Here is an 11,467-nt window from a genome sequence, read left to right on the forward strand (position 1 = left end):
TTAGCAAGTGAAATATAGCCCATATAGCATGTGAAATTTGACTTAGAAAGTGAAATGTAACAATATGCGAAATGTGAATCATACAGTATGTGAATATAGCTAGTGCAGAGTGTGAAATGTAAAATGTAAATCATACAGGATGTGAATGTATCTAATGCAGTGTGCAGTGTAACCCACATAGCATGTGAATGTCATGGAGAATGTGAAATGTAACACAACATGTGAAATGTAAATCACACAGAATGTGAATGTAGCTGATGTAGAGCATGAAATGTAACCCACATAGCATGTGAAATGTGACACATAGTATGTGAAATGTGAATCATACAATATGTGAATGTAGCTAATACAGAGTGTGAAGTGAAACCCACATACATGTGCCCGCATAGTGTGCAAAAGGTAACCCTCATAGTATGTGAAATGTAATCCATGTAGCAGGTAAAATCTTACCTACAAACGGTAACACATTAATGAAACACTACTTAATAACACGATGTACTGGATGATAAAACACCTACATGGCAAATGGAATTCATTGCGTTTCACTTGAACCCTTTCATAAATGAAAGTTTTTGGAGTGTTAAAATCTGAGAATAAAGTCTTAAATATGAATTTCTCCCAAACGTGAACTGCTAAAATGCTCACTAGTTTTTGAACAACAAATATTTCAAAACAACAAAGTATGTATGATTGCGAATCACACATATACAGGGCTTCCATAACCTAACCTTGACATTGAATCAGCACGAAATAATTGCACTTAATAATTAAAATAGAGCAAACACCCTCTATATGCAGTGAATTTTGTTTATCATGGGTGTGGCTGAATTTATTCATGATGGAATGCGAATGCCATAAAGAGATGTTCATTGCTTGCTAAATTTGAATTCTGTATGTCAAACATAAAAAGTTTTTAATGGCTCCCGAATATATGTGTATTATACTGTGCATTTTGAACTTACGAAATATTTCTTGGGGTAAAATAGTCTTTATTCATTTATTTGGGTCAAATGGGTCCCCATTGTGTATTTTTGTACATCCTATATATAGCAAGCTATAAATACTGTTCTCTGAATGCCAAATGAACCACATTGTTCATGCACAGGTGCCGTATACAGTCACCATCGTCGGGATTGAAGCAAGAACGTGCACCAGCCTTGACCACGTCTGTCTAGACTGGAACACCTGCGCGTCTGTAACCTATTCACCGCGGGACAAAGGTCGTATGGGACCCATACGACCAATTTAAACACTGTATCCAAGGTATTGTGGTGGTTGATGAAAGTTAAAACATGTCTAATCATAATCTGCACTGACAATTTAAATTTTGCAGCTACTATGATAATGAGGTGCATCTAGATATCGTGCACAAATATATTGTTTGTAAACAAGAAACTCGCACTGGCGCAATTCCGACGACGGTTTCCCTTTAACTTTTTTTTTTGAAAATGAATGTTAAAAGTGCCGAACGACTATTGAAATTGTTTTCTTTTTCCACTGATTGATTCCACCCCACCTCCCAAAACTCCGACAATTAAACAATTATCCGATAATAATGGCACAAGCTTCATCCGGCCTGGGAAGTCCACTTGGGAAAAAAATTGACATTTTTACGATGATTAATCATCACAAATGTTTTCATCGTCGACCATTAAATGTAATAGAGAACATTAAATACACAATACAGGAAAGGAGAGTAAGTGAGATATTACAGCATGGATGGTTGATACTGACATCATTTATACTGCCTGTTGTCATGACATAGCGATCATTATATTGTACACATATATATGTTGTACCCCATCAATGCAATAAATTGAATTTAATGATTAGAAATTAACGGGCGTTCCCGTAACGTCAACTTAAATGTACTGAGCAGCAGGAAAAATAAATTGAACAAACTTTTCATTGAAATACAATATTCTAAAATAATACTGAATTGAATCTAATGTGCTTGTATTATTTCCTATGTCGACGTGGAAAGTTCAATAGCAGTTGGCAAGTGCCAATTCTGTTGACCAGAGGAGCTAGCTACTTACTTATTTTGCATTTTTAGAGTGCCAAAAATATAACGATAATAATAGTTAAGCAAAGGTGGGAAGCGTCATTTCTTAATCTTGTGCCAGATTGATTCGAATTTTACCTTTTTGTTTTGTTTCTTCTGTTTACTTTGTACCTTTCTTGTTTATATGGTAAATGAAAAAAGAAAGAATGGGAACCCCGTAGCATCTCTTGGCCTTTCCTGCCCACTTTTCTCAGTATATTTAACTCCCAAAATCATCAAACTGAATTGAAGTCACTGCCTTCTGACAAAGTCGGGCATGTATTGAGTGAGGCCCATACATCTTATCACATAGGAGACAAATAGTGTGAACGTATGACCGACATCCCAAGTTTTGCTAAATGTTAAAGTACTTGCAGGTTTGTAGATTTGTTAGTAAGATTAAAACCTGCAGAGGATAATAAATTACAAGACAATTTGACACATGCAATTCCCCATTTATACATTTCTAACCATACGATGGTAGTAGACTTCGATCGGGTGGTCAAAAGTTTACGCTACGTATTAATTCGCATAGTACTCTAAAGAAATTCGATGAACTGCATGACATTATATACGGTAACTATACGTTGCTGAAAGCACACTTCCGTTCTTTACCTAGAAACGCTTTCTGGCAGCATAGCATGCCCGAATATTTCCATTACTGATTTACGTCCTTCAACATGTGATGAAACCAGGCCCCGGGCACCAGGTACTGCGATCATGCAGCTAGAACGGACCAGGTAATTTGATCTCGGTAGGAGATTTCGAAATCGACAGTGGACAGGTCAGTTTCTGGCGCCCCTTCCCAGGAATTAAAAAAATGAAGTTGCATACATGAAGCAAAGTCTTGTTGTGATGTGTTTGCTATGTCTGTTTTGCAAATATGGTTAATTGTCACAGTTGACCCCAATGGCGTATGCAAAACACGGAGACAGACAGAAGACAGACATTAATTCTGTGACTGATTTAAACATATTTGACAGCTGAGTACATAATCTGTGGTTTAAATTGGTTTCAGGCGGAGATGCGATATCTTCTTCGACATTTTCGCTTTTATCGTCACTAATGGCAAGTTTATTTTTCCGCAGAATTAATGAAGCCAGTTTGCCAGTGGGGAAAATATTAACTGATGTTTATCAATCATCAATGGAATTAGTACAGCCATGTTTCGGAGATTGCGTTGTGGAACTATACGGGCCGGGGACCTTTATACTAGTATGGGGCTATTTCATCCGATCTAGAAATATCGAATCCGTAGCTTTTACCGTACCGAAAAAACAGTCACGTCAAATTAATCCTCTTTCTCCAAAGTTGTAGTCATGTGTATGGTTTCTCTATGGAGCCTGGTAGAAAGAAGATTAAAATTGACTTCACAGTTTCTTGCATCAATGAAGTACTGATGCTGATCTAGGAAATTTGCAGGTATTGTAGAATGTTAGCCGACACGACGTGTTTTTAACATGCCTTTGGAGACGGCACAATGAGATTCATATATATTTAGTGGTTCTGATCAGATTGTACTAGCCAATTCAACGTATAAATTTGGCTTTAAACGTTGTTTCGAGACATGTGTTCATGGGAAAAAAATGAAGTTACCAGCACAGAGCAACGCTGTACAATTACACACAGATGTCGTAACTTTTAAGTTAGGAGAGCGTTCTATTTCAAACGTGGCTTGGGCTGAAATCTTTCAATTCACAGTTAATTCACACTTTCCTTGATATGAAAAATGGTCATGACGCAAATCGTAAGATTAAACGCTTACAAACGTATTCGGTCTTCCGCTGCTTTTTTTTCTCGTACTGAATGCCAGAAGTTCTCAGAATATGGTTGGTGACACATTGTGTTCAACTTGGTATGTAGGCCTAACACATTTTGAATTAGAGGTCGAATGTGTAAGTATTTTTAGATATCCCTGTTCGACTTTACCCTGATTTCGATCCCTTTTTGACTTTACCCTGATTTCGAACAGTTTGAACAAGTATTGTATTAATTACCTTAAACTCCATTTTGCTAGAATGCAGAAATATTTAATAATATTGCATTTTGATGGACTCGGGACATCGATTTTACACGTTATAGCGGCCATTTAATCCAGAGTAACGTTTCATTATTCAGGTGCAGAAGGGTTAGTTCAACTGCTGTATATTTTAGGTCAGTTGGCTTCAGGTTCTGAAAATGCCAACAAGTTAGTGTGCTCCGCCTGTTATAATTCAAATAATTCACCAGCAAAGTGCCTTCCATCTTGGACTTTAAATATTATGCCTCGTTGTAGGGCCTTGTAGGGTCTAATGGTAAGAGGTGTTAACTAGGAACTGCTTCGTGATGCGAGAATCACGAGATCCAATTTTACGGATGGTTAAATAAATCAGGATATTTAACGAGATCAGGTTCTTAGGCTTTTGTTACAATTGCATCAGCCCCATGGGTATTTGAAGGATCAAGGTGAGAGCAATGATCCTCGACCCTGACCTATGACCTCAAAGTCCCTGAAGATAATTGTAATAAGACATTAGCCTGTTTGATAGTTCTTCAAAGGTGAACACGTTACGAACGGAAAGATGGCGAGATTTCAGACGGTTGGACCCAATCCAAAGTTCCAAAACAAATTAAATGGATGATATTTACTTATCTGGTTTGTGCTTTGCACTTTCCGTCAAATGCTGTAATGAAAGGGTTTCTGATAATTGAGAAACCGAAGAGGTTAGCGATTCACTGCCATGGTCATGGACGCAACATTAAACTTTATAGGCTTCGTCAGGAAGGTGGCATACATTTTTATTTCGCGTGCCAACAGATTTGACACTTTCAGAGTCGCATGGCGTGGAATCAGCGTTTCAGAAATTAGCACAGTTAATTGTGAAAACTGCAAATATGTGTAGCCACGACTCTTTAAATAGCCAATATCCGACGAAGAAAACGCGTTATTGCATTTATGTACACCTTTGTCAACAAGCGAATAATTTCGAAATGTTCCTCCCCCCTCCCCCTCATACCCCGGGCGGGAAGATGGATGACTTTGAAAAAGTGTATGTTCAACGGTGTGAAAATGTTTGCGATTACTTGCTCTGTCACCTCAACCGGTCGTTTGATGTCCCAAGCCTCCATGTATTGTACTACGCTCCCGTTTTAACACTCAGCCTAGAGTCAATACAGGGTGTCTATCGGGAATAGTCATTGTTTTCCTTTGACCATGGTTTCCATGTTACAGTACCACAAGCTATCTCCATTTGCAAGTCTTTAAAGGGGCAGGTTCTTTATCGGCATTATCTCTGAGCAAATTTACTAACTGTGCACAACCACTATTGCGAGAACCAGGGATTGAAAATTGCCCCTTTAAAAGTGTCGTTTTGAGGCCTTCAGATATCTGACAACAAGGCATAGTTAAGTCAAATTTTGGTCCTTTTTAAATTAAAGTCACTTCAAAACGGTATTTCCGTTCCTCGGTCTTCTCATTTTTTCTGACCAGCTTATGAGATTGAGACTACTCCTTCAACTATATTCCAGCAAAGTTTACCAAACAAGAAAGACAAATGCAGGTAGCAATGATGCATAATGCATGGCACTAGGTGGGCCTTGACCGTATCCAGTCACTTAGAGACGCCTCAGCGATCATTGTAAGGTCATCATGGACTATCAGTAACAAGCATTTAAGAACCAGCACTTAACTCATTAAAGGGACCACAAAGGGAGGAGTGACGATACAAACACACCGCCAAGAACATTACCGTTGCCGTAAGCTTTCTCCAGCTTATATCACTCCCAAAGCCTTTTATTACTTTTTCCTTTAGCATTTATCAGAGCCACATGGCGGTTTTTTATTCATTATGTATTTATATGATTTGGTCTCATAGCACAAAATTGCGGTTGTTAATTTTCGCTTTCCTTGTTCGTTTGCAGGCGTCTCTTTAAGATGCTATTCACACCTGGCATTCAGCTGTTTTTTTCCTTGCAATTGCGTCGTAATATGTTTCTATTTCACGATGTCTCAGTGGCTATAAAATGCCGCGATAAGATTACACGACAGTGTCATAAACCGTAGGTGCAGTCTGTACACGTATAAAGCTAACGGCTGACGGCCTTCGGCGAATTGAAATTGCGCTTAATCCAGTTCGTCATAAGCGTACATTTACCGAATATTTTTTACAGTTTTTATCTGATTAATGACCAAATTCATTTATATACGATATTTTAAAGCGCTAAATACTACCCTTCTACGTTATTTCAAATGGTGAATCATCTAAAACGATACACGAAAAGAAAATTACCAATCTGTCATGACTTTGTCTGACGACCACTTATACTTATGAAATACGCGTTCATGTTTACAATTCGAAAAAAAACTTGAGGTCATTGACTTTAAGCTTTCGCTTGTTTTTAATATCTCTTGAATAATTCATCGAATTCAAATGAATGTCTCTAGTAGCCATTAACTCGAGTAATAATTTAAGGCATAGCCATAACAAAATGATTCATCGTCCGAAAATATATTCTATTGGAGTTCTGACACAGAAAATCAAGGCCGTAAGCATTCTATTTGAATGACAATTCAAAGGCCAGGGATCACAATCTTTGGAGAATATAAACCATTGTTGACCGTTATTTGGAGCTTTCATAGTCCTGACTCTGAAACAGTCTGCAAACATAACTAAATATTGCCGCCTTTCAAGACTTCTGTTTCAATAGATATGAAAAAAAAAATGTTCTAATCTCTGGCATTTATGTAAGTGCCTGCGCGTCACAGCAGCCATTTTGAAACGTTCTTCGAAGGAACGACAGCAACTGACGCGTTTTGCAACGTCTGGTAACTTTCATCTTGACGGCATGATGACAACAGCGCGTTGTTTTAAGTGATATGCCCGGTAAGACTGGCAACGACACAAGAAAAATACTCCCCGGAGAAATGACACAAACCTCCACTCTGTCTCCCCCTTGACGTTGAATACGTGGATGCCACGTCGCTCCTTGGCCTTGTCGTAATCATGCAATTATCTCTCATGTCTCGGCAGTCATCGTAAGATAATCTCATCAAATCGTTTGTTTTTCTTTTAGCATACGGTGAAGTATCACCGCAGGCTTTTTCTTCTGTAAAATGTCCAGGGACGACTGTGCTAAGGACACGTGTAGTATCCATAACCTAAGCGATGCAAAGAACTACTGATTGGACTCCAGCTCTCGTCACTGGATGTCTTGCATTGTTCGCGATCAATTTCCAGTATCAAAGTAAATTCACATACTATCTCAGCTTTATAATTGCATTTTTAATGGTCGCATTTTTGGATATTGCAGGCTGTCTGATTATTTGGTAAATTGACGATATAATCGTTCTAACAATGGGAAAAATGCAATACAATTAATTGCCAACTTCATATAGACGCCTCAGAACATTTAAAAAAAGGACATTCTTTCATGTCTGCGATTAAGTGTGGCATCCGAAAGTTCAACTCTGTCAGATTATGGTCTTCTTGCTCCAATGTGTCAAAAAGGGGTTAATTTGAATAAATAGACCTAAATAAACAAGTAATCAATTAAAATCAAAATCAATCAATCAATTAATGAATAGAAATTTTACTCGTCCCATTCTGTTTTAACTAGTGTATACATACCCTTTTAAAGCATGAATATAAAATGATTCACATGCGGTGCTTGTGCAGCTCTGAACTTCCTGTTACGATGATTAAAATGCAAATTTTAGTTTTTCGAATACGCAAGTTGTTGATGTGCTGATCGCGTGGAGTAACCGTCACGATTGAGTTCAAGGTAGATGTCAAGGCTGACGAGAAGATGATTTTTTTGAGATGGAACATTTCAGTCACTGTAGTATTCGGAAGTTGAAAAACAAGAAGTCGACAGAACACAGGTAATATCATAAAGTTTGCAGCGGTTTTGTTACAGTAGGGTAGACATCGAAAGTCGGCAGGTCTAGATGCCTCTCGGATAGCTATAAATGAAGTCGATATCATTTTTGTGGACACTCGTTTCAAACACACATGCAGTGCATCAATTGGTGTCATGATGATGTGTGATGTAGGTAATTCCTCGCCATCTCTCCCATTCGCAGACTGGTAGTCGAAGTTCTGAGTCATTAAAAACAATAATAATAATTAACTTTATTATAGGACATCATACCAAAAAAGTATACAACACACGATAAGAGGTGATACACGGAAGTAAAAAAATAGAGCTAACACTATTAAAAAGTTTTATCAATATAACACACCATTCAACACATGCACAGTCAGACAGACAGAAAGACAGATAAATAGACAGACAGACATACACATGTATATACATGTGTCACATATGTGAATGTGTGTATTATATATATATACATATATATATATATATATATATATATATATGTGTGTGTGTGTGTGTGTGTATGTGTGTTTGTGTGTGTGTGTGTGTACATATGCATTTATGAATTAGATGTTTACAAATGCACATAACCATCGTAGTAGTTAGTTATATAATATAATAAATCGTAGTAGTTAGTTATATAATAAATTTTGCATTTTATAATATATTTAGTAGTTAGTTATATAAAGAAATAGATATAAAATACGTACGTACATACATATAACATGTGTAGAATGGTGTGAAATAATTTGATAAATCAATGAGGCATTTAAGTTGCCAAGTGTAAAGTCTTGGGGTAGTTTCAATAGTCACGCACAAATGCACAGAGATAGATGTAGATGAGAAACCATTGTGAGGTCGACTGCCATCAAAGATAGGCACTCGACTACAGCAGTATCGTGTCTCGATAAAAACCCATCGGGGCTATGGATCGATTGTGATGGCTGTCATTCTGTTGTTTCCAGTCTGTCAAATACGTCTGTTGAACGAGTCGAAGATAGAAGCCACAGCTAGCACTAGCCGTGCTCGCGCTTTGCGCCTCCAGGTCACATGAAAGAAAATGAAAAAATCCTACAAATGCAATTCGCTTGGAAAATTATATCAGTTCAGTTGACGAGTGTGCTTCGGGTCACGAAGCCATCTATTGACCTTCTTTCTGTCGTAGATGTAAATATTTTAATTACTCTCCTTAATTTCGGATTCTTACAGTGATAATTAAGTTATCTCATTCGCACGTTGGTGGATATAATATCGCAGAAGGCAACACAATTATCTTCCAATCACCCCTCCAGAAAGATTGCTACACAGGGGTGTCACACATGTAATGTAACTTTTTGGGGGCAATGCACGTCTGATATATCGGGGAGTAATTTGTTTCGACCCCAGTACAGAAACTATAAATCGCGATTTTTCGAAATCTGACGCATGACAAAAATCACATTTTGTGACTAACGATGTTTAACGCGCGCATGTATCATAAGTAACATGGCCGTGCTGTTGTAGTATTCGCGCGTCATACTGTACGAATCACATAAGTCGTCAATTTAAATTTTAGGTATTGAAAGCGGAGAAACATTCTCAAGCGTGTTCTGTATTCTTTGTACTTGTAGTTTTGTTTAAACATATGATTTATTCATGGTTGGCAGTGTCCGCATAGAAAAAATCCCCTGTATGCAATATCGATTTCGTGTTCGTTTCTCAAAGGGTCGGAACAACCGCAAAGCGAATGGTACTCAATTACTTATACGTTGAAAAGTTAACGTGCGCGTTTACTCGCCTCTCTCCGTGGGGCTGCGTCAAAGATGTGTGCCCGGAAATAGAATGTGAAGTCAGTATACGGAGGGCAAGTTCGCCCCTCCTGGAAAGTAGGTTGAGTTTGTAAACCTACCTTATACTGTTTTGGTGAGAACCAGTATACGTTTAATGATTTGGTCAGGGCGACTAACTCAACACCTGCGATCCTAAGTGTCAAATTACAATGTGTTTGTAAATCACTTTACGTAACACGCAAATTGCTTGACTCATGATAAACTGTGTAGTTTTACACGATGGGTGACGATAATTTTGAGCCTTGCGATTTATTAGTTACAGCAAGTTAACAATGATGACGTTGACGTTGACCGTGACCAATGTGACATGTAATTGAAATTTCATACGTCCCCCTGTAACCCTTATATAGTAAATGGCATATGGTTCGTACTGCAGTGCATTGCATTCTGCCTGATCGATCGATTGCATTCTACCTTCTTGCTATGCATTATAGGGATATTCAAAAAAGGTGAGCTGGAACGCGTGATCTGAATACGTTTCGAAGACCAAATGTTCCACACATATAACTTTAATATTAAAGGTACAAATTTAAAAGAAAACTGCAGAATCGAAATAAATATGATGTGGCAAATATATATATATATATTTATATCTATCTATCTATCTATCTATCTATCTATCTATATATATATATATATATATATATATATATATATATATATATATATATATGCTGTATATACACATTAAACCTATACTTTAGTCTCACAGTAAGGAATTATTGAAACTGACACAGACACCGACAGACAGACAGTAAGACACACACAGACATACATATCAGACATATATATGTGATATATATATATATATATATATATATATATATATATACATATAAGATATATAAGATATTGCACAATATATATATGTATACATATATATATATATATATATATATATATATATATATATATATATATATATATATATATATATATATATATATATATATATATATATATATTGTGCAATATCTTCTGCAAAAGCTTGCCCCTCAGCAAAGAATGAAACAACTGTCATTTACGTTTATCAAGCCTGTTATTACAGGAAAATCCAAAAACATTACATCGCATATTCCCTGAAGTGTAAACAATCTATCCAAAAACAGTATATTTGTCGTTCGGTTAGATCTTGCCGCGGAATCATTTCGCGTTTGGAATTTCGTATATTTGTCATTCAGAGATACGATACAATGTCGTTTAGTTGAGCAAAGTCTTAATTGGGTAGCGTCGTTCTGGCAAATGCTTGATAAGAATAGTAAGCCCATGGAAAAAGATAAGAAAAGCGTCTCAGAATTGTCGTAAAGGCGACGGGCAGTCGCCTCAGGATGCACATGATATGTCTGTTTGCGTCACATCATACTAAGCAAAACAGAATTTTGCTCTCAGAGAATCTTTAGACTATGCACAGAGTGGGTCTGTGGAAACAGAGATATGTTGACTTCACATTGATGATTCAATTTTCTGCTACCATCACCGCAACATGCGATTATGCCAGCCAACAGAAACACTCGGGATCTTAGGTAATTGAAGAATTTTATCATTTCAGCTCTTGGCGGTTACAATCGGCAAATACATAGTCCTGTCTAACTCCTGCGCGGCCGAACGATGCACTTCACATCTAGGGATCGACCACTACATTACGGGTAGGGCGCGTCAGAATTCTGAGATGTAAGTCTTTTCGCGTTCTACGACTGGAATTTTTTTGAATAATTCTCCCTTATCAGCCGAAAGT

This window comes from Ptychodera flava, chromosome 14 (assembly GCF_041260155.1).
Source record: "Ptychodera flava strain L36383 chromosome 14, AS_Pfla_20210202, whole genome shotgun sequence".
Lineage (NCBI taxonomy): Eukaryota > Metazoa > Hemichordata > Enteropneusta > Ptychoderidae > Ptychodera > Ptychodera flava.